Genomic DNA, 26,756 nt, shown 5'->3' on the forward strand with positions numbered 1-26,756 from the left:
TGCTTATTCACCCATTTTTCTTCAGTGAAAATACTGTGAATGTGAGCACATAGTGGTCTGATTTTTTGTTCTTTGATGTTTGATACCTGATCCCTTTGACACCTCATGATCATGGTGTGCTTCTTCCATTTATTTTTTTAAAAAAATGTTTGCTTTATTTATATATGAAGTTTTTGATATCATCCCATAGTTCATCAGATCTGTCATCACATTGTTCAATTTGTCAAATCTATTCTTTAGATGTTCTTAAAATTATGGTGGGATATATTCAAGATAGTATTTCAGCTTTCATGGATTTGTTTTGATCTTTTTCACCACCAACCTGAATTTACATATAAGCAAATTATGGTCTCTTCGTCAGTCAGTCCCTGGTCTCATTTTGACTGATGACACTGAGCTTTTCCATCATCTCTTCCCACAGATGTAATCAATCTAATTCCTGTGTATTTTATCTGGTGAAGTATGTGTGTGTGTATTTTATCTCATGAAGACTCTGTGTGTATATACATTTGTTGTTGGAAAAGGGTATTTTCAATGAAGACGTCTTTGGCCCTGCAAAATTCTATCATGTGATCATACTAGTTTCTTTTTTTGTCACCAGGAACATAATTTCCAAATACTTTCCATACTTTTTGTTCCCTACTTTCAAATTCCAATTGCCAATAATTATTAATGCATCTCAATTGCATGTTTGATCAAGTTTAGACTGAAGAAGTTAGAATTTTTCAATTTCTTCATCACTACCTTTAGGGGTTAGTGCATGAATTTTAAAAATAGTTGTATTAACTAGATTTCCTTGTATTTATATAAATATTATGCTATCACAGACAGCATTGTACATCAAGATATATCTTTAAATGTTTATTTTGACAACAAATGTGGCACCATTTCTCATGAATTTGTCAATCCCAGATAGTAAACCATAGGTTTTTCAGATTCTAAATGCCCAATAGCAGTCCATTTCAGCTGATTGATGCTTAGACTACTAATCTTTATGCATTTCTTTTCATGTTTTCCAAATTCCAAATTTTTCAAATCTCTACTTCATACATTCCACATTCCAATTATTAATAATTGGAAGCTCTTCACACTCATTTTAACTCACATTCCATCAGCAAATGTAGATCCTGGAAGATTTACTCCATTTGCATCATGATGGTCAACTCAACTTTTCTTTGAGAAGGGAGCTATTCTTAATTTGTTTTGTGCGGTTTCCTACTTGAGGGCCTCATTTGCCAGTATATTTGATAGTATTTTGCTGTAATGCACGAGGTTTTCAGTATATCACCTTGTTTATGATTTTTTTGTGGTTAATTCCTCAGAACTAGACCACTTATTCCTTCTTCACAGTCTCTTCTTAGTCTGGATGTTCTCCTGAAACCTGTTGACCTTGGCTGACCCTTTTAGCATCCGAAGTACTTGTGACTTGTGATGTTTATAGCAGCATCATAACAACACACATGCCATCACAATGCAGCAATATGACAGACAGGTGGTGGTGTTGATATTAGCTATTGTTATCAAATAGAGGAATTTATGAGTTTCCTGTCCGCAGAAGATAGGGAGAATAGTTCTTCATCATCTAAGTGCTGTAAATTCATCTTGAGGGCTGAGAAGGCATAGTAGCTTACTTCTTAGGTCACCGATCAACAAGATCAGTACAGGAGGTGCACAGAGACTTGAGAGGAGGCTCAAACCATTGAGGTTCTGTTGCGAAGTAGATTATGCAAAAAAGAGTATCCTTGGGAGCTCTTTGTTTTACAAGACAAAGGGATATGTTCCATCATAAGCTTAAGCACAGACTAGTTGATACTGGCAAGGAGAAGACAGGTTCTCCCTATTCACTGCAAGACAGTAACTGGAGGCCAGGGTCATTTTGTTTCTTGGATAATAGGGATGAGATGACAGAAAACAGAATTGGCTTTAAGAGAGCATGGAGACTATCTTCAATTTAGATGATCTCTGAGATTTATTTCCATTCTTGGGGTGGATGGATTGTAGCTGGAAAGAACACGAACAGGAGCCAGGCCAGTTGCCAATATTTGTTTCATGACTCTGCTCCAGTAATCCTCTTGCTTGTTCCGGTTATGGAATAAAGGGATGATCTTACGTAGTCTTGTAGCCCTAGCATTTATAATGTAGCTCATGGATTGTCTTAAAAAGGCAAGTATTTTTCAGATCTAGATATATAAGGAGAAACTCTTCGGTCTTGCACAGGTGATAAAAGCAAGCTCACTATGATTCAAATTTTGCTTAGGAAAAACAATGTTAGTGAAGGCTATGGCTGAATGGTGAAAAATGATACTTTTAGTTTCCTTTTTGTACTTTTTTCTTTTAATTTTTCCCATGGTAGATACAAATTTACAGGGTCATAATGAGGCAGAATTGGCTTAATGGCAGTGAGCTTAGTTGAGATACAAATTATTTTAGTATATATTTTTTAAGGTGGATTATCCTCTGATCCATTTTCTCTTGAAACTTTTCTAGGATCCCTATATTTCATGAACAGAAAGCAACTCCGTCCCCACCATCACCCCTCTGCATTATGACAATACCTCACAGAAATAACAAACAGCTGGTTGTCATTCAACAAACAAAATTATGTCTCTGGCTGATGGGGTCCTCGTGTGATCATGAGCCCAACCACCAAGTTGTCTGTCACAGCCTCTCTAGAATTCATTTTGATTTTGCATTTGTAATACTAGAAGCAATATTATAGAGCAAAAATAGCTTTGAAAATCTTCCTTTTATAATATAACTCCCTGGTTTAATCTGCGCATATGAACATCTGGTTACAGGTTACATCCCCACTCATTCAGCATACAGATATGAAATTAGCAAAAGAATAAGAGTCAAAGAGATCTTTTAATCTTTTTATGAACGATAAGAACACTTGCTTGGGTCTTCTTTTTCTCACAAGAACACTGATTCGGTAGGACCTAGCTTTAACTTTGTACATGAAGACATATCTTAAGATATCATGGAGCTATATGAAAGTAGAAGCTTGGGTCTCTGAAATGGTAATTGTGGAGTAGACTCACTCATTTCTTGGCCCGTGATATCCAGATTGATGTAAATCAACTTCTCTCCTAGTGAAGTCAATGTTCTTTGGGCCCAAAGTACATACGCTTAGTCTGTACTATCATAAATGCCATCAGCTCGTCTTGACTTTAAATTCCACTCTCTAACTTACTAACCACGTGACCTTGGGCAGGTTACCTAAGAATTCCGAATCTTGATTTCTTTCCTTGGTAAAATGGAAATGTCAGTTTGTAGCTAGAGAAATGGTTGGGAGGCCTTGAAAGATGAAGATAAAATACATAACTCAATGTAAGGCGTGTAACGGTTGGCCAATATTCATAATGGTATTACAATGATTTCTAATGCAGCGTTAGCGACATGATTTTCTAGCTTCTTTGATACGTTAACTTTACTCTCTCTCGTTTTTCGTAAAGCTGCCTTTTCTAGAGAATTGGGTCATGGCTAGTCCTACCACCTCTCTACTCTCATCTTTTCTGATGTCTACTCATCTCGAATGCTACTTCCTTCCCATATGCAAATAACATTATGTCCTCAAATCTGTGTAAGTGCCCGTCTCTCCTACATAATCTTCTCTCAGGAATTCTCCAGAAAGATCTTTAGTTTTTGTGCTTTCACTATCCACTCTGCCACTCCCCAGTCAGTCCTCTTTGCCCTTCAACATTATGTCCGTCGATGTTTTTATGAACCAAGCATCTTAGTGTGCCCCCTTCTGCCGGTTGCTTAATTCTCTTCTTTGCCCTTCACTGATTCCCCATCTTCATCATCTTCACTTCCTTAGCTCAGCTTCTCGATCATTGAAATTGGACAAATTAACATGTTCTGGCTGGAAAGGTACTCAGTGCCCTACCCAGCACCCCATTCATAGTAGGCAGCAGTCAGTAAGGGTCAAATATGCAGGCGCTGAGTCAGCTGATTGGGCTTTGCCCATTTCTGGCTTTGCCATGTTTAGCAACAAGCTACTAGCCCCTTTGTGCTTCACTTTCCTCATCTGTACTGTAAGTGCTTCCTTCATAGGCTTGCTGTGAGGTATTATACATTCAAATCCTTAAGGCAGTGTCTCGCACCAGGAGGTGTACATAGACACTAGCTAATATTCCTGTTACTATGTGTTTTGTCCCATCCCTATTACATGGTCCCCACTCTAACCGTGGCAGGTGAAGTGAAAATTCAAAGTTGTAGAGGGCTGAGGCCACCATGCTTCTGCCTGGTCACTTTTAACCTGATTGACTTCCCTCTGTGCATTGACAGAAAGTGTGCATCATTTTCTTTGTATGTCTTTGTCTTAAACTAAATGTTATCTACCCGTAGGGACCAAGAACTCTGGCTGGTTCTAAAAATACTTTGTCTTGCTACAATTAGCGATTAGCTTAGTTTTACTGTTATTATGACCAGTGATGTGAACAGCTAAGTATAATATTATCTCTTTGAGAAAATATTGTAAGTTCCAAGTAATCAACTGAAAATGAACTTTTGATAAAATGTCCATGAAAATGAACTTTTGAAAAATGGTTTATTCACTTAATTGTACAAGGAGATTGGGAGAAAGTTGATGTCATCTGATGAGCCACGGTGTTATTTTTGTACCTACTTAATCTGTAGTTGGTATTCAAGCCACAGACTAACTTCTCCCAAGACCAGAAGCTCGAATATAAATACCACTCAAGTGAGGTTATTTAGATCTTCAATCAGACCAACCTGATCTTAGCCAATTATTTCTCCAGCAAAGTTAATTAGAATGTGTCTAAAATGAATGAGATGTGAAAGGCAACTTCCATGATTTACTTCATTAACAATTGCCTTAAAGGAGGAAACTTATCTTTAATTTCACATTACAATTACCTTATAGGAATGAGGAAATATTTATGTAGTCTTTTAAAATTGGAGCAAAAATATGTTCAGCTGGAGTATTGATTTGACCAGAAAATTAATTAAACTATATAGGAAGCATAACAAGAGATAGAATAGAATTACTGGAAGAAAGTGAGACTGGCAATGGGGGAATTCAGGGAAGCTCCATGAACCTCTGCTTTCCTCACTTGACATAGCTTGGGTTTAATCTTTTAAATGGACCTGGAATAGGTCTAAGATGTATTTACCCTACGTTTTTCATCCAACATCTGATTTTTTATTTGATGTTGGGAACCCAATAAGAACATGTCACATTTAATAGTACTCAGTTTTACCACCTGAAGAATGGAGAAACCCTTTTGCACAATAGAGTTTGTGGTTTACAATGTTCTGACCTTGGAATATTTTCAACAAATGAAAAATGGGCTGTTACTTCAGGACAATAACAAGTACATTATTTCTTAGGGAAGAAAATTAATGAACGAGTGGTAAAGACCCAAAAGGCAAGGTTAATGACTTGTCTGTTCTTGATCCTAGGGACGCAAAATAAATAACACACAGAGGTTTCCTTAAGGAGTCACTAACTTTGTGCTCCAGCAATTAGAGAGTGAAAGAAGGGTTCATATGATCAGTAGCTACTCTACCTAGATTTTCCAAGACCTCTCTAAAGTGCTAACAAGCAAGGATGCCACTTTGAAGATGCAGGTACACCTTACCCACCCATGATGTTTCCAGTCACCTCATATGTACACCTAAGATGAACAGTGAATAAGGAAGACACAGATGAGTGGATGCCTTTGAATTATAATGTTAATGAAGAATATTACATACAGCAGAAGAATGAAAAAATTCATTTTAAACAAAGTACATCCAGAATACTCCTGAGAAGCAAAGATGGCTGGCCTTCCTTTCACCTACTTAAGGCATGTTATTGGTAAGAACCATTTCTGGTGAAGGGCATCATGCATAGTAAAGTCAAAGGTCAGAGAAAAAGAGGAAGACCTGCAGTGAGATGGATCGATATAGTGACTTCAATAATGGGCCAAACATAGTAACTTTTGTGAGAATGGTGCAGGACTGGGCAGTATTTTATTCTATGTATGTAAGGTCACTGTGAGTTGGAACAGACACAATTGATGGCACCAAGTAATAACAATACTTTTTAAAGTAACAGAATTATTGACATATAATTCACATACCATGGAATTCAATGATTAGAACACTTCAAAAAAGAGCTATTCAATCATCAGCACTATCAATTATAAAACATATTCTTCATTGTTGTGAGCATTATAATTAGCTCCCCCATTTCCTTGGCTGTAACTACCTTAACCCTAATAAATTATTAATCCAGTTACTGCTTCTAAATATTTATCTATCCTATATTTCATATAAAGAAAAGCATACCATATTCCCCAACAACAATAACAAAACAAAAAACACGGTAAACTTCAACCCTTAAGAAAACAGAAATAATCAAACATAGAACAAATTTAAAATGATTGAAAAGGGAGAATAAATGACAAGGTATTGAATTATAACTTAACTACATCTGCAGTAATAATAATAGTAATTAACGCACTCTGTCTGATAGCAAGACTATCCACATGCCTGGTCACTGGAGGCTTAATCCATGTGGAGACTCAGCAAATGAATTTTGTGCATTCACTGTCATACGTAGCTCTCTGCAAACCAGGGGCTCAGAATTGACTCTCTAATACCATTCCCTCCTCTGGTTTAGGATTTGATTATTTAAAATCCTTAGCTCGCACAGGCTGGTATGTTTCTTTTGTGTAAACTTAGCTGGCATTTCACTTGGATGGCTGCTTGTTTTAGAACAAGGCTTTAAGACCCTAGAATGGCACCATAAGGTTTCTTGACTGCACTTTGCTATAGGACTCGTACATTCAAGGATCGCTTCATGAGGGCAAGTATAAAGGTGGGTCATGTCATAGTAACAAATTATTCTTAGATTAATGGTATGATTAACTGTGAGCTCAAAATTCATTTGTTTCTCTAATAATAATCCACTTTATTGTTCAGACCAGATCCAGAAGAAGACATGGAACAAAGGATATCATTGCTGACATCAGAAGAATTTGGGCTGAAAGCAGAGAATACCAGAAAGGTGTTTACTTGTGTTTCATTGAGTATGCAAACATAACATAACAAACTATGTGTGGAACATAACAGACTGTGAACAGTCTTGCAAAGAATGGGAATCCCAGAACAGTACACTGTGCTCATCTGGAGCCTATACATGGATCAAGGGGCAGTTGTGCAAACAGAACAAGGACATACTGCATGATTTGTGTCACAGTTCTATACTCTTGCCATACTTGTTAATCCACATGCTGGATTATATGAAGAAGAATGTGGTATCAAGATTGGAGGAAGACTTACTAACAACCTGTGATATACAGATGAGACAACCTTGCTTGCTGCAAGAGGAAACCTTGCTGAAGGATTTCAGCCTTCAGTATAGAATCTAACTCAAGGTAAAAATACAAACAAACAAAATCCTCATATTGGAACAAAAGGTAATATCATGATAAACAGAGAAAAGTTGAAGTTGTCAAAGATTTCATCTTCCATAATCAATGCTCATGGAAGGAGCAGTAGGATATGCAATGATACATTGCACTGGGTAAAACTGCTGCACAAGACCTTTAAAGGGCTGGAAAGCAAGAATGTTACTTGGAGGACTAAAATGTGCCTTATCCAAGTGATGATATTTTCAATCACTTCACATGCATTACTAGGAAAGACTGAAGATAAAATGATGCATTTGGACTATGGTGTTGGCAAAGTACATTGAAAGTGCCATAATCTGCCAAAAGAACATACAGATCTGTCTTAGAAGAAGTATAGCCGGAGGGCTTCTTAGAGGCAAGGATGGCAAAACTTCATCTCACATCCTTAGGACATGTAATCAGGAGAGATCGTACTCTGGAGAAGGACATCATACTGGTAAAGTGGATGGGGCAGTGAGCAAGAGGAAGGCCCTCGACAAGATGGATTGACATGATGGCTGTAACAAAGGGCTCGAATATAAGAACAATTGTAAGAATGGCGCAGGAATGGGCAGTGCTTCATTTTGTTTTACATAGGGTTGCTATGTTGTCCCCTGACAACAACAACAATAATAACAACCACTTAGGAGATACCATTATTATTTTATTGGGGAATATAATAAATCATCCCCAAGGTGGGTAAGTAATTCTATAGATAAAAACAAAAAATGTTTAACACACTGCCATTGAGTTGATTCTGACTCATAATGCCCCTTTAGGATAGGGTGAAAATGCCACCGTGAGTTTCTGAGACTTTAAGTGCCCCATCTTTCTCCCATAGAATGGTTAGTGGTATCAGACAGCTGGCCTGTGGTTTGCAACCCAATGTGTAACCACTACACCAGGGTTCATGAGGGAGGGGAGAGTGGATAGGGAGGGGAAAAAACGAGGAGCTGATACCAAGGGCTCAAGTAGAAAGCAAATGTTTTGAGAATGATGATGGCAACAAACATACAAATGTGTTTGACACAATGGATGTATGTATGTATGGATGGATGGATTGTGATAAGCATTGTTGAGCCCCCAATAACATGATTTTTAAAAAATGAAAGTATACATGCATAGAACAGCTTTTCTGACTGAAATACATGTTGGCTTGTACTGATTAAACACTTACATGACTCGATACTATTTAAGGAAACAATCTGGGTTGAAGATAGGACAAAATTTTTAATAAAGCTCATTCACTAAGGCAGAACTATGCAACAAGTATGAAAATATCTAATATATGGTAGCTTTAATTATTGAGAAATTACTTGAAAATTACTGGGCACAAAAGTAAAATGACTTTGAACCAAAGTCAAATGACATCTAAATTTATAACCTTGGGATAGTAGTCATCTGTTTTTCTCTCACTAGTGCATTTCAGTCTTAAGTCCAAGGGGGGTGTTTCAGTTCCTTTAATCTGCTATAGGTGTGTTTTCCTTCTGCTGTGGCCTCTGCAATATGTTATGCACCTAGAAAGGAAAAAATGGCACAGTTGTCTATAGCAAGCAGCCTGGGTCACAAGGGCTATAGAGAAACTCAGTCAAAACTGCCTGATTACGAACATAATATAGGGTTTATTCTCCCATTAAGGGGCTAGATAAGTAATGTTAAGCATTTTTCTCAATGGCAGGTTGTCCCACCTGGTTTGCCCACCAACAGAAGGGAAGTTACCTTTTCTGAAATAGGCACATCACCTCCACCCAACTCTGACCTTGAATTTCCATTAAGGTTCACAGAGCAGTACCCTTGTAGGAGTGTCTATTGATTTGGAGAAACCATGAGGCAAGATTACATGGCAGGAATTTCTTCCAACATGAGAAATTGACCCCAGCTGAGGTTAGGCCTCCTCTGTTGAAGTGGTTATTAAATGTACTAAAAATGAGTTGATATATGAATCATGCGCATTAGGCAGGCATATAACTTTATGGCTTGGGAGACTGGATTCGATGGCTTGACTTGAAACCAGATTAGATGCCTGCCTTTGTCTTGATGTTTATCAATAGTATAATAGTGGTCTCATACAATATATTTAGATATATAGATTTATTTCTAGGTTTTCTTTCTGTTACATTGGTCTATACACCTGTCATTGTACCAGTGCCAGGCTCTTTTGGCAACTGTGGTTATGTAATAGGTTTTGAGATCTGGTAGTGTGCTGCTTACTACTTTTTTATTTTTCTAAAGGATTTTTTCATTTATCTTATGTCTCTTCCCCCACTACATGACGTTGGTAAATATTTATTTCCATTTCTTTAAAGAATGAAGTTGAAATTTGGTTTTCCTTTTCTTCAGTTCTATTATCAGGTATTTTACCATTTTGTCTGATTATGTTATGTTATGTTTTATATTCTGGTGTTCCTTTTGATGCAAGTCTTCTAGTTTATCAATTTTCCCATTGTTCTTACAAGGGAAGTGACTCGTTTAATATGTCTCTTCTAGCCCAAATCTCTAATTCCCACCAAATGAACTTTCCCTGCATAGGTTGGGCAAGAAGGTGAGGGAAGACACTGATAGGGTTCACTTGTGAATAAATGCAAACAGGACTCCCTGGAATGGCATTCTGCTGCCTAGAACATGCACCCTCCAAGAAGCAGGAGGATGTCATTACCAACAAGAACCAGAAGTGGAACATGTCCACGGGAGGTCCCTGAGCAGTGAACCTCCTGGATCCAAATGACAGTTAACCCATCACACGAACAGCAGCAGAACCAGGAGCAAAGCATGACCCAGAGGGAGGGACTTTCCAACCCTCAGAGCAAAGTAAGATGAGAGGTTTTTGCAGAAGGCTGGCTTAGAGAATAGAATGCCTCTGGGCACTTGATTCAGGGAGTTGGATTGGGTGACTCTTAGAGCTTGAGCCTTCAGGTGGGGTCTTAAAGCAGAGTGGTATGCCCCCTGGGCATTTATTAGCGGACCTGAAGCTTTATAATATAGCCTGGTAAACAACTACTCTGAGCATTACAGTTTGTTAACTTTCTTCATTAACTCTTTATTCATGAATTTGTCTGAGTTTCTGTGTACCTAACAGCCAATGAATGTTAGAACTGAAGCAGTAAGATGCAAAACATTAATTAAGACATCAAGAACTCTAGACATTACAGTTACCCACAACTCTCGAAGGTGTCTAAACACCATTCTACTGTGGTCTTCCTAGGGCCTCTTTTTCAGAGTACTCCATTGGGTTTGATGATTTTTTTCATCGTTTGTGTTTGTGTTTCCTGGGTAGTTACTGTAGTTGGCTGCTAGTTCTGTGGCTTTATAGTGAAGCTCTTCATGCTGTGTGGGCAACTGGGTCACGTGGCAGTGGTTGGTTCTTCGAATGGTGTGGGAGAAGGCTAAGAGGAGCTGGAACACATACTATGTGCAGAAATGGAAAAAAATAAGAGGGGAGTGAAGAGGGAAAACAAAATAAATGTAATATGAATAATAATTGGTCATCTGAATGGACCAAGAAGTTTATAAAAACTAGTGGGAAAACATATTTTCAGAAAGGCAGTTAGAGGAAATGGAGAGAGAGAAAAGAGATAGTACGTGAGGCAGGAGAAAAGTGGAAGCAAATAATTAGAACAGGAGAAGACAAATTAGAATTCAAAAAGGAAAGGAAAGAAAGGAGGAAGGAAAAATAATGGAAGGGAAAAAATAAGGAGAAACAAAGGCAGAGAAGCGAAGGGAAAAAGAGAAGACTGGCTTGGGGGTGGAGGCAGTTATGTTGCTATGGTAGCATGCCAGTGGGTGGGTCTGTGTCCTCAGGGACCTGCATGTGGAATAAAGGAAGAAGATAAAACAAAACCTAATTTTAAAGGAACTTTGGTTTTGATGGGTGGCTCTGCTTCTGTGGCAGTGTTGGTGTGTGTCCCCTTGGAAGCGCATGTATCTACAGGGGACAGAGTCCATATGGGAGGAGGAAATGAGGGGGAAAGGAAAAAACAAAAGCAGAAATTGCAGTTTGGATGTAGATTCCTGATCCTTTGGTGCTCCATTGAGCAGTGGGCCGGGGTGTGTGGAAAGAGACTTTTGTCTTGGGCGCTATCAGAAGAAGGAGAAAGAAATAAGAAAAGGGAGGAAAATAGGGAAAGCATTACCTGGAGGGGCCCTCTGCACTGCAGAGTCAGGATGTCTGTACTATGCTGCCTATGTAGTCGGCTAGCCACATAGCTACCCCAGAGGCTAGGGTGTGTTGGTACGGGACCTGGGAAGGATTAGTGGGCACCCATGGATACATTTTTGTAGGAGACAGGAAGTGTTCAAGGTCAGTAAGATGACAGCCTGCTGATAGTTCACAGGGTTAGCAGACAATATGGCTGGTTGCTGATTCATGTTCAAAGAGTGAGGTTTATGAGCCAGATCCAAACTCAGCAAAAAGCAAGCAAGCCTTTCCACAGTGTCCACTTATATTGTAAGCAGGCCACACCCTTAAGAGTTATCATCTTGGTTGATTTCAAGAACTGCCAAACATTAGACACCAGACTGACACAAAATCTTATCTATCACACCGTCTTGATCTGTCCATACCGGCAGGGCAATGTTGTTATGAGAAGATCATGCTGTAATTTCTCTTCTTACCCCATTCACCCCCCGCCCAGCTCCCGAATCATTTTTCTCCTCTTTACCACAAAGATACATCAGAGATTTATCAATCCTCCTTTAATCAGTTTCTGTCTTGGCTTAAACCATTGTAGAATTTTGTCCGCAACATTCCTTCACGGCTGCTTGTGTCAAGACCACAAGTATTCCCACACTGTTGGACCATCTTCAGCCCTCCCCTTGAGTGGCTGCTTGGCCACAGGTGAGATGGCAACCACACTAATATTGGAAATGCCATTTCCTGTTACTTCAGTGCCCCCTTGGTGCCTGGATTTCCTCTGGGTGTCGTGGCTCTGACTTCTGAGACTCTTTTGCTTGTTTACTCCCACCTCCTAAATTTTGGGTGCTGTAGACCCAAAATGTAAGTCTCCTCTCATTTCTCTCTAGCCTCATTCACTAGATGATTTCAAACAGAATCATGGAGTTCAATGCTATTTCTATGTGAGGAGTTTCAATTGTTTACCCAGACTACTTCCTCAAACACCAAAACTATCTATTAAGTTTCCCACTTCACCTCACCTCTTGAATCAGTCATCTCAAACTTCACTCAATCTAGCTAAGAACCCGGTATTTTCTCTCTAAATTAACTCCTCTGGAAACCTTTCCACTCCCATCTGACAACAGCTCAACTCAATTCAGTTGCTCAGGCAAACCATCGACACCTCTCTTTCTCTCATTCTCCTCAATCCTCTTGGCGCCATCTTAAACAATATATTCAGAATTTGACCGTGTCGTACAGCATTCCCCGCTACCATCACCTGCTGCTGTCATCGTCCTCCTGAATCATTGTAACTGAGTCACTGTAAAAACATCCACCTGCCTCTGCCCGTGACCACACACCCTCCCCAACAAGAGAGTCCCAACACAGTAGGAGAGGGGTGCTGTTAGAACGTAAGATGGTCATGTCACTCCACTACTCAAAGTACTCCAGTGACTCTTCTTCACATTCGACGTAAAAATGCCTATAATCATAGAAGACCTACCCAATCTATCCCCTCCCCTATACCTCCCCTGTCGTCTTTTTAACCTTACCCTCTCTTTCCTTCTACTCCACATACACTGATTTCCTTAACGTTCTTGAGCACGCCAGACACTCCTGTCTCAGCTTTTTACACTTGCTCTTAGCTCTGCCTGGATGCTCTTTGACCAGATAGCTCCCTGGATTTCTCTCTCGTTGATTTTCGTGTACTCTCAAAATTTTTCTCAAACCCCCTCTCTAAAATTCATACACAAACAAACACAAACATCTTTTCTTGCTTTAACTTTCTCCCAGCACCACTATTCACATGCTATAAATTCTTAATCATTTATTATTTATTGTTTACCTCTTTCCTCTAGAAATTTAGAGTGAACAGGAATTGTTGCCTGTGTATATAACAGTGCATCCTCAGTACCTAGAATAGCACCTGGTACAAGAGTAGATACTAAATGAATATTTATTGAAAGACTAAATGATCATGCTAATTAGAGGAGATAGTGATTATTCAAGATCTCAATTCATTCTGGGTACTCAAAGATGGTTAGTTTTTCAACCTTTTCCCGTGGCCACTTGGGAAGGACCTTGAATTTTACCTACCTGGGATATGACTACTCCAGACCTATGTACATCAAACCACCCACCGTAGGCAATCAGCATAGCAGGCAACCAGAAAAGCTCCACACTTTCTTCCCTACCTCCTGCTGGTCTAATACCCTGGATCCCTCCAGAGCAAACTCTTTAAGGGAGACCACTGGAGGGGCAATGGCTTCGCTCAGACTTGCGGGGCATGCACTTCTCAGCTCTGTTTTCAGGTGGATTCAGGTAAAGGGAGACCAGAGACTAAAACTTGACTTCTGAAGTGGAAGCACTGTGCCCTAGAGGAGAACAAACACCATATACTCCAAGGACTACCATATATACTCGAATATAAGCCGGCCCGAGTATAAGCCGAGGTACCTAATTATTACCTGGGAGACTACAAAAACTGATTGACTCAAGTATAAGCCTAGGGTGGGAGATGCAGGATGTGAATTAACACAGAGACCAGAGGGGAGAAATGGAGCGCAGCCACAGACACATCCTTACCAGTTCAGCTGCCCGAGTAAGTGAATCACTACGGGTGCTTCTGCGAATTGGAGCCGTCCACGTTATAGGACGGCTCTGATTGGTTAGATGTGAGTAAACAAACATTAAAAGCCCTGCAGTGTCAGTGGGGCTTTGAATGAACAGCTGAGGAACGGCAATCACCAGTGAGATGCTACACCTCGTTGGGGTACCACTGACCCGTGTGTAAGCCGAGTACACGAGTATATACGGTAACTTCACAGAGGTCACACCTTCCCCTTAGGTTCACATGTACTACCCTTCTATATTTAGTCAATGTTAGATTACATTAGCCTGTCCCAAAGGGATGTTATATTCCGCTTTCTCCCCTTAAGAGTCTCACAAAATTGTCTTCTCCTGTTTATGCCTGACAAATGTCCATTCAGCAGTCCCAGCTCTCCTGTTCTGAGCAGTCACTATCTTTAGATGGTTGCTTCCAAGTTTGTTTCCATAGCGTTAACATTTTTAACAATTTTATTGACACACAATTCACATATTGTACGATTCAGTAGTTTAAACGTATTAAAAGGAGTTGTGCAATCTTCGCCACAATTTTAGAACTTTTTTTCTACCTTGTATTCATTATTGTTAGCTTCCCACTTCCCCCCAACCTACCCTGACACAACCTCATGAAACTACTAATCCAATTATTATCTCTATAATTTCACTTACTCTTAATTTCAGGAGAGCAAACAAAAACACAACAGGAAATCCCAACAACAATAACAAAATAAAACATAGAAAAACTGCAATTGAAAAGAAAGCAGAAATAATAAAAATAAGAACAAAGTTAAAATCTGTCAAAAGGGTCATTGAGAAGTGGGTTATTGCAGATACAGTTAGGTAAAAAATTTAACCACTTATCATTTGATCTCCCTTTTGATGCACTCTGGAATTGTTTTACTGTTTCTTTCTGCTTTCTTTTCTATTGAGGTGTTTCTCTGTTTTACTTGTGATTGTTGTTGATGGTTTGTTTTATATTTTTTGTATATAAAATCCAAGAGAGGTAAATCTATCCTGAAGAGATTGGATCAATGGTTTATTGGTGGCATGGCAGGGAGGTAGGGGGAAATGGAGTTAATAACAGTGAGCCAAGAAAGAAGAAAATGTTCTGAAATTGATCGTGGAAATGCTTGTACAAACCTTCTTAATATGATTGAACTATTGAATTGTATGCTATGTGAATTATAGACCAGTAAAAATGTTTAGAATATTTCATATTTCATTCATAAACAAGACATTGCTGAAATAAAGCTTAATCGCTTTTAAAAGGTAGTCAAGATGGAATGCTAATGCTGAGGTGTTACATTTTAACCTATCTATATCTGCATCGATACACTCTGCAATGCACCTGTCTGCTAGCACAGGTTATTCACACCTGATATAGTTAAAGTTTATTGTGCCCACCTGGCAGATAAACACATGTGGGGTTGAGGGATGGAGAGCTTAGTGAGCCGCGCCTTTCTAGTTCTCGGGTCTCTTGCTTTGTGATGGTCGGACCAGGGTACAGCTGCCTTAGCCAGGTCCCTGCTTCAGCCGGCAAGGCTCTCTTCCTGCAAGACATCCCCAAGGAGAAGCCGCATGGACCTACCCCGACGCAGCCTTGGATGCTGGAGCAGCTGTTTGGAAACCCCTGCCAGCACTGAGATACTTACATGTTCACTGATTCTGCTTGCCTCCTGCAGTCTGTGTCATCGTGTCTGTTTTGTGAGATGGAGGAGGACTTTGTGGATTGGTGTCTGACATATGGGTTAATGTTGGACTTGTGGGCTTGGGCAGCACTGGGTTGGGATGTTTTCTTTAAACATTTTATTAGGGGCTCATACAACTCTTATCACAATCCATACTTACACATACATCAATTGTATAAAGCACATCTGTACATTCTTTGCCTTAATCATTTTCTTTTTTTTCCTATTCTTTTTTTACATTTTATTAGGGGTTCATACAACTCTTATCACAATCCATACATATACATACATCAATTGTATAAAGCACATCTGCACATTCCCTGCCCCGATCATTCTTCTTGATGTGCACTTAACCTTTATATAAAACTCTCTCTCACACATATGAGTTTCTGTGGATTTGTTTCTCTAGAGTACCCAGACTAACACAACACCCCTAGTCAATGATCAGAGGAGATTTACCAGAGGTTTATCTGTGTGGAGACTGCAAAGTGACTTGGGGATTTCACTGTCATCTAAAGCCTCCTGAAAACCAAATGCTCAAAATTGAAGCTCTAATATCCTTCCCCCATCAGGTCTTGGATTTGATTATTTACAATCCTTGGATCACACAGGCTGGTGTGCTTCCTCTGTGTGAACTTAGCTGACACCTCATTTAGATGAATAATATAAGCTTTTAAGGCCATGGGTGTTACGTTCTTCCTGGTAGTCTGGGAACATCTGACTTCTTTGCCATACTTTGCCATTGCATCCATGTCTTCAGTGAGCTCTTCATGAGGGCAAGTGTCAAGTGTGGCTGTGTCATAAGAACTAATTTTCTTAGATTAGGGCTATAATTAAGTGCAAATTCAAAATCCAGTCCTATATCTATGGTCCATATTTGGCCTTGGTTCAATCTAGAGACATCATTATCCTTTAATTGGGGAACATTATAAATCATCCCCATTGGCCATGTGGGAATTCTAATGGTATCACTAATTTAATCAATGTTATGGAATTTCAAATATTGTTTAGAAAAGGAAAATATACATGTATAGGACAGAGTTTTAGACCAAAAATACATGGTGGATTATTTACCTGTACAGTTAAAAAACTCAAGTGACCAAATACTATTTACACAAACAATGAGTGTTGGAGATAGGACAAAACTTTCAATAATTTTCATTCACAAAGGCAGAACCTTGCCTGCATGCTAACACATGTCATAAAAAATACAAAGAAAGCATGCAAATAGTAAATATATACGGTAGCCCCAGGATGCAGTTTGGTGGGTATCTTCAAAGGAAGACATCTGAATCAAAGTTCAAATTCATAACCTTGGAACCTCAGGTTCAACTTTCCATCCAAGGGGGTTTTTCAGTTCCTTAATCTTCTACAGGTGAGTGTAAGGTAAAGTCCAGTTTGATATGAGGGACTCTAAATCAGGTCGTTCTGATGTGATCGGTGAAGGATGTTGTACACCAGAGTCTAAAGTCCTGGTTTTCTACAGCACACAGCCTGGTTTACCAAGTGCTAGGTAAAAATCAAGCCCAAACTAGCCAATTAGGAACATAATACTGGCAGTATTCTACCTTTGAAGGTCTACATAAGTAATGTTAAGCATTTATCCTAAGGCCAATAGCCCCATCTGGTTTACCCATCAACAGAAATGATGGGCTTCTATAAGACAGACTCCGCCCTACCCCCACCTCTGAAAGCTCTAGACTTGAATTTCCATTAAAGTATATGAGGATTTGAAATTTAATTTGGATTTCCATTAAAGATTACAGGACCCAAGAACAGATGCTTGCCTTTGTCTTGGTGTTTAGCCTTATGGTGGTAGACTCCTGCAATGTTTGTCCTTTTGTGACTAATTTAATTCAGAAAAATGTTGACATAACATTTTATACATGCCTGGATAATAGCATTAATGAAATACATGTGCTCCCCAAGACTAAGCTCCCTGATCAGATGAGCAGAGCCTGTGGCTGATTCATGGACCACATTCTCCACCATGCCTGCAACAAGGCCGACACTAAATACATATTTGTTTAATGTATGAAGAAAATATATAAATAAAATGGATTCTTTTGACGTAATGAGCCCATTAGCTACAGGCCCACTAAAAAGTCAAGGGGAAAAGTTGAAAGAATGCAGATCTATTTCACAGGCTCAGTGTGAATCCTGCCTTCCTTCAGATAAAGTGACAAATGAATTTGCTTAGGGAATATTTTACCTTCCTGTTTTCCATAAAGTCCTCTTCACTGAAACCATCTATTTAGCATCAGTGTATCTATTCTCCTGGAAGTCATCCTGACCATGACATTCTGTATGCAGGATGCTCACAAAGAGAACAATTGCTGCAGTAATGAGAGAGAAATGCACGGATGGGGACATGGGGCCAGCTCCCAGGCGGTGCTAGTAATTGCTTATAGAAGCCAGCAGCTAACAGAGCAGACTTGGCTGCATTAATATGGAAGAGAGGGGCATCCCTGTGACTCTCCACGCTAGTGTTGGGGTGATGCAGTGTCAAGCCGTCAAGCCCTATCATATCCTCCAGCTCACTGAGGACCTCACCTCTTAAGTGATGTCAACACAGACGGGTCAGTCCTGGTAGTTTTTAATTGTCCCATGAGAAATGGCCCAACTCAGCCCCAGGACACCTGTCCCATTCAGTCTTTATTTCTTGATTCCAAAAGTTACTTATAGCTTTCAATTGAACCTCAGTTTCTAAGCAAAGAAAAATGCCTGAGGGAGAATGGCCTACAAAAACCAAACAAAAACCTGTGTCCCCGTATTGGTACAAGGTCATAGTAGTTCATATCCATCCAAGCACCTGTAATTAGCTCTTAGGAAACAGGGACCCAGGAAACCAGGTGTAAGGAGCACAGACTTCTTAAACTTACTGTCAGTGGATCATGGTTTGTTTGTTTTTTCTGTTCATAGAATGCAAATGCAGAAGACCAGCACTAGACAAGATGGCGAGATTGTCTATTCCACTAGACTGAGCGCCTCTCTTCTCACAGGGCTATCAATAGTGTTCAGAAAACTGCAGGTAATAAGTCTTCTTCTTACTAAGATTTTCCTTACTGCCCACTGGAACTTCCCTTGTTTTTATTTGGTCTTTATGCCCCAAACTAAAAACTCAGGCATAGACATACCTTCTTTCTAATAAGTCTCTGTGTGATATTGGCAGAGCCACAAACACACAGGAAGATGACCACTCGCTCAAATGGTAGGTGGAGGTGTGGTTGGTGAGAAAGCTTTGAAATTTCAGTTGGGTGATGGGAGATGTTAGAGAATACACCCATAAGAGCTCGCTCCTTGGAGAGAAGCTCAGTAATTCATTTTTGAATAAAGAACGTGGAAATGGAATATTTTTTGAGCATTTGTAATTTTTATATTGGTGTAAGGTACGACTTTATAATTTAATCTTTGAAACGTGAGTTTGATGTGAACAGTGAGCAGCCTATGTTGCAGTCACAATCAGCGTTATTAATATGGTTTAAGTTGGTCTCTTTCCGTGGCCTGGGGAGCTCTCCAGGAGACTCAAGTGTGCCTCAATGGTGGCACCGGAAACAGAAACCACTAAGAAGTGTAGTTACTGGACACACATATTGTGCTGACCAGAGAAGGTCGCTGCCTCACTATTAGGCCAGTGAGGGTGGGGCAGGTCTAATTCTGTAGATGAGAACTCAGGCCTACAAAATCAAGCAGATATTGAACACCTGTCTATGGTAGCTGAGCCTCTGCTCTCAGCTGAGCTGCTGGGCCTGAGCTGAGAGTTTCAAAAATACATACAAATGCACCAGCCACAACTTCAGAGCTCTTGGGTTAATTTTGGATGGGAGCCTGGGCGTCAACATTTTTAAAAACTTGTTTTTCTAGCTCTAGTCTTCTGCATTTGTGTTCTACAAACAGAATAAAACATGATCCACTGACACCGTCTAAGAAGTCTGTGTGCTGCTTACACCTGGTTTCCTGGGTCCCTGTTTCCATAGAGCTAATTCCAGGTGCTTGAATGGATATGAACCACTCTGTACTTGTACCAATATGGGGCACCAGTTTTAGTTTTGTGGTTTTTCAGGGCCATTCTCCCTGAGGCATTTTTCGTTGCTTGAAACAACCAAGAGAGGTATTCTTACCAAGAACCTAAGGAAGGTCCAGACTTTAGCCTTATTTTGTCAACAGGAATGGTGGGTTTGTAGTGTGCCGGCTTATGATTCTAGAGCTGTCAGAGGCTAGAGAAGAGGATGGTATTATTCCCTGGGCCGATACAGAACCCTACACCTTGGTTCTTAGGACTCATTACAGTGTTAGGCTTCCAGGGCCGGATGTAGACCTACGATTCCACAGTCAGCCCTGTGATCCAGGTGTACTGCACACAGCTCTATGCTGGGGGCCCAGGATCTGGACGCTGACAGTTTTCACCTTACCCTAGGGCTTTCGTGTTTGTACAGCAACTTCAATTATGGAGTGTCACATATTGTTCACCTGGATCATGCTCAACAAATTTTGGGCTTCCCAGAAAGCCACAGTATCAGCAAAAGTCTGTTTTTGTTTTTTTTTATTTCAACCACAGGTACCATACCACCTCGCTATCATACCAGCTGACTGGATGGAGACTAAGCCCATTAATCCTGCCCCTCCTCATCCCTGTTGAACTCCTGGGGTGAGAATCAGGCCCTTCATCTGTGAACACCAACATGTGGAATCAGCATGTAGCTGACTTTATATATTTTTCCTTTCTGCACTCCAAACAATAGACTGAATTCTGAAAGCAGAAATATCTCAAAGGACCTAGATTATAACATGATATGATGAGGAACCTGGGAACGCAGTGTGCCCAGAGTGAAAAGAAAAGAAAGGAACATGCCCATGTCCAGGCAAGGCAGCCGTCCCCAGCCTCCCACCACACCCAGCCCCATTCTGTAACTACAGGGCTCTCTAAGAGACTTGTCCTAGGGTCACCGTCAGTTGGAACGGCCTCGCTGGCAGTGAGTGGCAATGTCCACATCACATAGGAGCAGTGATCACTCTGTCAATGGGCTCTTAATCTTGGCTGCACGTGAGAATCATCTCAGTCTGTCCCATTGAGTCCACCCTGACTCGTGGCAACTCTTTTTTTTTTTTAATGAGATCATTTATTCTAGAAATGCTTTGCCCCCACTGGGTAGATACTTTGTTTAAAATTAATAAATGCCCCATGGACATGGAGTGATTTGGAATTGGAATTTGTTTTTTAATTTTTTACTTTCAAAACCATTTTATTGGGAGTTCATATCATAAAGCATTTTACAGACGTCATATCATTCCATACTTCAGCCACATCAAGCAGTATTGGAGATTTGCTGCCGCAATCAGTTTCCAAGCATTCTTTTCCTTCCAGAACTCCTTGACATCCGATCACTTTTACCCACCCCCGTGCCCGCCCCTCTGCCCTGAAGCAATCATTATTCTACTTGCTATCTCTAAAGGTTCATCAGCCCTGGGTTTCAGATTCTGAAAATCAGGAAAACATAAAACAAAACTTCAAGAAAGTGACCCCCACTGACATAAAACATCTGAGATAAACCCCAATATGGACAAACAAAAAATAAATACAGAAAATGTTGAAAACTAGTTCAGGCCTAACCTTCATCCGAGGAGGGATCAACTGACAAGATTTTAACTGTTCAAGTCAAGTTTACCATTTTTATCTTCTATAGTTATCCTCTAATGCACTCTGTTTAGTAACCACTTTCTCCGACCCCTCTCATGGAGAGAGGGAGATCACCGAGGCTCATTTCCTATGTAGATCCCACCAATGTATCTTGGGCTCCCACTGTCACCCATAAGTTTTACAAACTCAGATTCTCACGATTTACTCTCTGATACTACTACCTCCTTTGACTTCACATTATTTGATTTACAATCCTTTGGTAATTGATGTTGGTGTGCTTCTTCTACGTGGACTTAGATGACTGCTTATTTGGAAACAAGCCTTTAGACCCCAGATATGTTGTATCTGATAGTCGGGTACCATCTAAGTTCATCATCACACTTTGCACCTGCATATTCTGTGTTCCCTTCCTGAGGGCAAATATGGAGCAGAGCCATGATGTAAGAACTAATTGTTCTTAAATTGGAGCTAGGATTTATTTGGAGCCCCAAATCCATTTCTGAATCTGGTTTTGTTTTGTTTTTAAATATGTCTTTATCTCCCTTTCCAGGCCCCCTTGTTAATTTATGATAGTCTTATTGATCACCCCCTCCCATGGGGATAACAATCTTTGGTTAATATGTTTTGATTAGCTCCTGGTACTACTGTTTTAAAGAGGGATATTGGGCCAATGTACGCTAACTCCCTATCACAGTACCTGAATTATTCATGTTTAGAATCAATCCTTATGTCAGTCACATGTTTGCTGGAATAATATATGAGGGGAGACCTCCCCAAAACATATTTTTTAAAAGCTAAGCATTTAAATTATTTTACAAAACAACCTTATCTCTTTCAAAGTACTCTCCATTACACTTCATACATTTGTCAACTCTGCTATTTCATTCTTGGAAACAGTTTTCAAACTCATCTTTTGGATGGCTGCAGCAGCCCCCTGGTTTTGTATTTGTTTGTTTAGTTTTGTTTTTTCGTCACCTCTTCTATTTCATTAAATCACTGTCTTTTCATGCCCATCTTCATTCGTGGAAACAAAAAGAAGTAGCAAGTAGAGGATTGGGTGAGTAAGGTGTGTGGGACAAGAAAGGCATGCTGTTATTTTGGCCAAACACTGGTGCAATGAGATGATTGCCTGAGCAGGTACACTTTAATGATGACAAAACCAGTCCCCTGTCTGCCACAAATCAGACCTTGTTTGTCGCACACTGTTATGCTTTATTTTCAGAACTTCTCAATAGAAAGCTTGATTAACAGTCTAACCTTGTGGAGTGAACTCCAAATGCACCACGAGTCAACATTCTTATCCATTTGGGACATTGAAGGATGTCCAGGACCAGGTTTGTTATCAGTCGACTTTTTTGAAATGAGAAAACCATTTGTACACTTGAGTTTTTCCCATAGAGCTGTCCCAGTGTGCTGTGCTCAACATCTCAATAGTTTCTGAAGCATTTTTCCCAAGCAGGAAACAAAGTTTCATGACTGCATGCTGTTCTCTTAAATCAGCCATCACACATACACACACACACACACACCACACACACACACACCACACACACACACCACACACACGCCACACACACGCCACACACATACACACACACACGGTCCCAGCGAAACTGTATTTACCCAAAACTTCAGTGTGACCAGAGAGGACCTTCCCACTGGTGCACTAACTCAGAGCAAGTAGCTCAATGCTCGCCTAGTGGGAAAAATCCATACTACAAAAGCTCTGCCCAGCACAGCTGTTTTTCTGGGTTCTTTTGGGGGGCGGGGGGAACCCCTTGTATATCTTAATACAGTATATAGGGCATTGATGTAGCAAGACCATGTTTATCATTCTACCAACAGTTCAGCAGTCTTGATACAACTGTCTTCTGCTTCTTTGAGCACCATACATTTCAGTCTTCAGTCCTCAGGTTACAGGTGTGTCTGAGGTAGAGTCCAGTTCTCCCAGTGGAGGTTCTGCATCAGATCTCACCAATGCAGCCGTGGAGCGGTTTCAATGCCCCAGCACATCACAGCACCTGGCCTGGGTCCCCAGAAGACCAGGTCAATGACCAGGTCACTTGGTGCAAACGACCAGTGACACTCCTCTTAGGGCCCCCCAAAGCATTTTCAGTCATTCTTCCCCTCACCTGGAGGTCAGTCCTCTGGCCTTTCCTACCAACAGTCATGCATTTGTGCTTCCCACTTTCTGCTCTCCTGGCTTGACCTTCCCATTAGTACCCCTCATCCCTCTCTTCAGGGCTGTCTGCCTGTTGAGGTTGGGGTGGGGGGACATTGTCATAGCTTTGCATGGCAGCCACCCAACAAACAACATATCCTTCCCCTCCCTTAACAATGTGATCCCAGCAGATTGGATGAACCCTCTGGCAAAATGACCTTCAAGATGCAAACCCAGAAAGGACAGGATGTGGTTCACTGGCACCAGTCAGGCTTTCTACCAGGCTGTCTGGATGCCAGGGCAACTCTTTGTGGGGAGAATAGAACTGTGCTCTGCAGGGTTTCAGGTTTCTGATCTTTCAGGTGTGTCATATGAGGTGCCTCTAGTTAGGCTTGAACAGGCAGTCTTTCAGCCAGCCCTTTACTGTTTGCCTCATCAGAGACCTTGGAAACACCTCAGGACACTTTGATATATGTTGACGCCCAGGCTCCCATCCAAACAAATGAACCCAAGACCTATGGAGTTGTGGCGGGTGCATTTGTATGTATTTTTGCAACTCTCTGCTCAGACTAGCAGCTCAGCTGAGAGCAGAGGCTTAGCTAGCACAGACAAGTGTTCAACATCTGCTTGATTGGTTAACCTGAGTTCTCATCTACAGAATTAGGCCTGCCCCGCCCTCGCTGGCCTAATCGTGAGGCAGGGAGCTTCTCTGGTCAGCACAATATATGTGTCCAGTAACTACACTTCTTAGTGGTCTAGGTACACTTGAATCTCCTTAGAGCTCCCCAGGCTGTGGAAAGAGGCCAACTTAAACCATATTAATAATGCGGACTGTGACTGCAACATAGGCTGCTGCTCACCGTTCACATCAAACTCACGTTGTAAAAATTGAATTATAAAGTCGTACCTCACACCACATAAAAATTACAAATGGTACTTATTTTTTCCTCTCAACAAAATATTTCATTTCCACTTTCTTTATCGAAAAGTGAGTTACTGAACGTTTACTCAAGCAGTGAGCTCTCATACGTGTATTCTCTACCACCTCCCATCACCCAACTGAAATTTCCAAATCCTTCCCACCAACCACACCTCCACCTACCCATTTGAGCGGGTGGTCATCTTCCTGTGTTTTTGTGGCTCTGCCAATATCATACAGAGCCCGCTTAGAAAGAAGGTATGTTTGTGCCTCAGTTTTTAGTTTGGGGCATAAAGACCAAATGATAATAAGGGAAGGTCCAATAGACAGTAAGGAAAATCTCAGTAAGAAGAAGATACTTGACCCAGAACAACAACAAAAAATCATATCAATGTGAATGAGGGGGAGTGTGGTGTGGACACCCAAAGCCCATCTGTAGACAATTGGGCATCCCCTTACAGAAGTGTCACAAGGGAGAGATGAGCCGATCAAGGTGCAGTATATCTCTGTGGAAACACACAACTTTCCTCTTGTTCTTGAATGCTTCCACCACCACCCCACCCCCAATATCCTGACCCCAATTCTACTTTGCAAATCCAGGTAGACCAGAGGATGTACACTAGTACAGATAAAAGCTCGCAGCAGCACAGGGAATCCAGGACAGCTAAACTCCTCAGGACCAATAATGAGAGTAGCGATACCAGGAGAGTAAGGGGAAGGTAGGGGGGATAAAAGGGGAACTGATCACAATGATCAACATATAACCCCTTCCCATGGGGACGGACATCAGAAACGTGGGTGAAGGGAGACAGAGGTCAGTCTAAGACATGAAAAAATATATATGAATTATGAAGGGTTCATGAGGGAGGAAGGGTGGAGTAGGTGGGGGAAATGAGCTGATACCAAGGGCTCAAGTTGAAAAAAATTTTTTGAAAATCATGATGGCAACAGATGTACAAATATGCTTGACACAATGGAAGTATATATGGATTGTGATAAAAGCTGCAAGAGCCCCCAGTAAAATGATGATGATGATGATGATGAAGAAGAAGGAGACGACACAGCCCCTCCAGTTTTCTGAGTGGTTGTTTTAAGAGCCTGTATTTGTGTCTCATGGAGGAGCTTGTAGAACACTGAAATCAGAATCTATCTATTTGTTGGCTTGTGGATATAGTTGGAAAATAACATTGAAGTCCCCAAGGGTATGTCTGTTTTTCTTTCGTTTTCTCCATACCCCCAATATTTGTGTGCCTGCATGTGAAAACACACGCATATGTATGTGTGCGGGTGTGGGCAGGCACCACGCACGTTGAAATTGATGTAGTGAAAAGAGACTGCCCAAATAGCAAACAGTGGGTTTCTAATCTCAGCTCTTTCACTAGCTGTATCCTTCTTGGACACTATTGACACCCCTGTGAGAAGTGAGGTGGTCTAGTGGAATAGACCATCTCACTATCTTGCCTGCTTGAAGTTCTGCACTTCATATAAGACCCGGAAATCAACTATCAGTGGGAGTGGAGAGTTCAGACCCTGAAAAGCTCAAGGGAATTGAACTAGCAGCCCCACAAGATCTAGCACACAGCACACATCTTCAGACGCATCCCGTTTCTCCTTCACCTTCCTCAAGATGGCTCTCCCCTATCTACTCTGAGAACCCCAAACCTAGAGCTTATGTGCTCTTTGCACATGGAAATGAAGAAGAGCATATTTTGGTCTTCCCAGAGAGTCTGAGTGACATAATCAAGATCACACGAGAAAGCGGACAATGCTCCTTTGGGCAGTTGATTTTCTCCCTCTCTTTTAAAAAAGTATTTTATTAGGGCTCTTACAGCTCTTTTAACTGTTCATACCTCATTTGTATCAAGCATATTTGTGCGTATGTGGCTGTAATAGTTTAGGTTGATTGTGCCAACCTGGCCAATGAACAGATGTGGGATTCATTGATTGAAGGGTGGAGAGACAAATAGCTCGGCGAGCCTTGCCTTTCTGATCTCTTGTTCTCTGGTGGTTGAACCAGAGTGTGGCTGCCTTAGCTAGTTCTCTGCCTCAGCTGGCAAGACATCTCTGCTTCCTGTGAGACATCCCTGAGGAGAAGCCACATTGGACCTACCCTGATGCAACCTTGGGTGCTGGAGCACCCGTGTGGAGACCCCTGTCAGCTCTGAGATGCTTACACATTCACTGAATCAGCGTTCCTCCTGCAGTCTGCATCATAGTGTGTGTTTTATG

This window comes from Tenrec ecaudatus, chromosome 1 (genome assembly GCF_050624435.1).
Source record: "Tenrec ecaudatus isolate mTenEca1 chromosome 1, mTenEca1.hap1, whole genome shotgun sequence".
Lineage (NCBI taxonomy): Eukaryota > Metazoa > Chordata > Mammalia > Afrosoricida > Tenrecidae > Tenrec > Tenrec ecaudatus.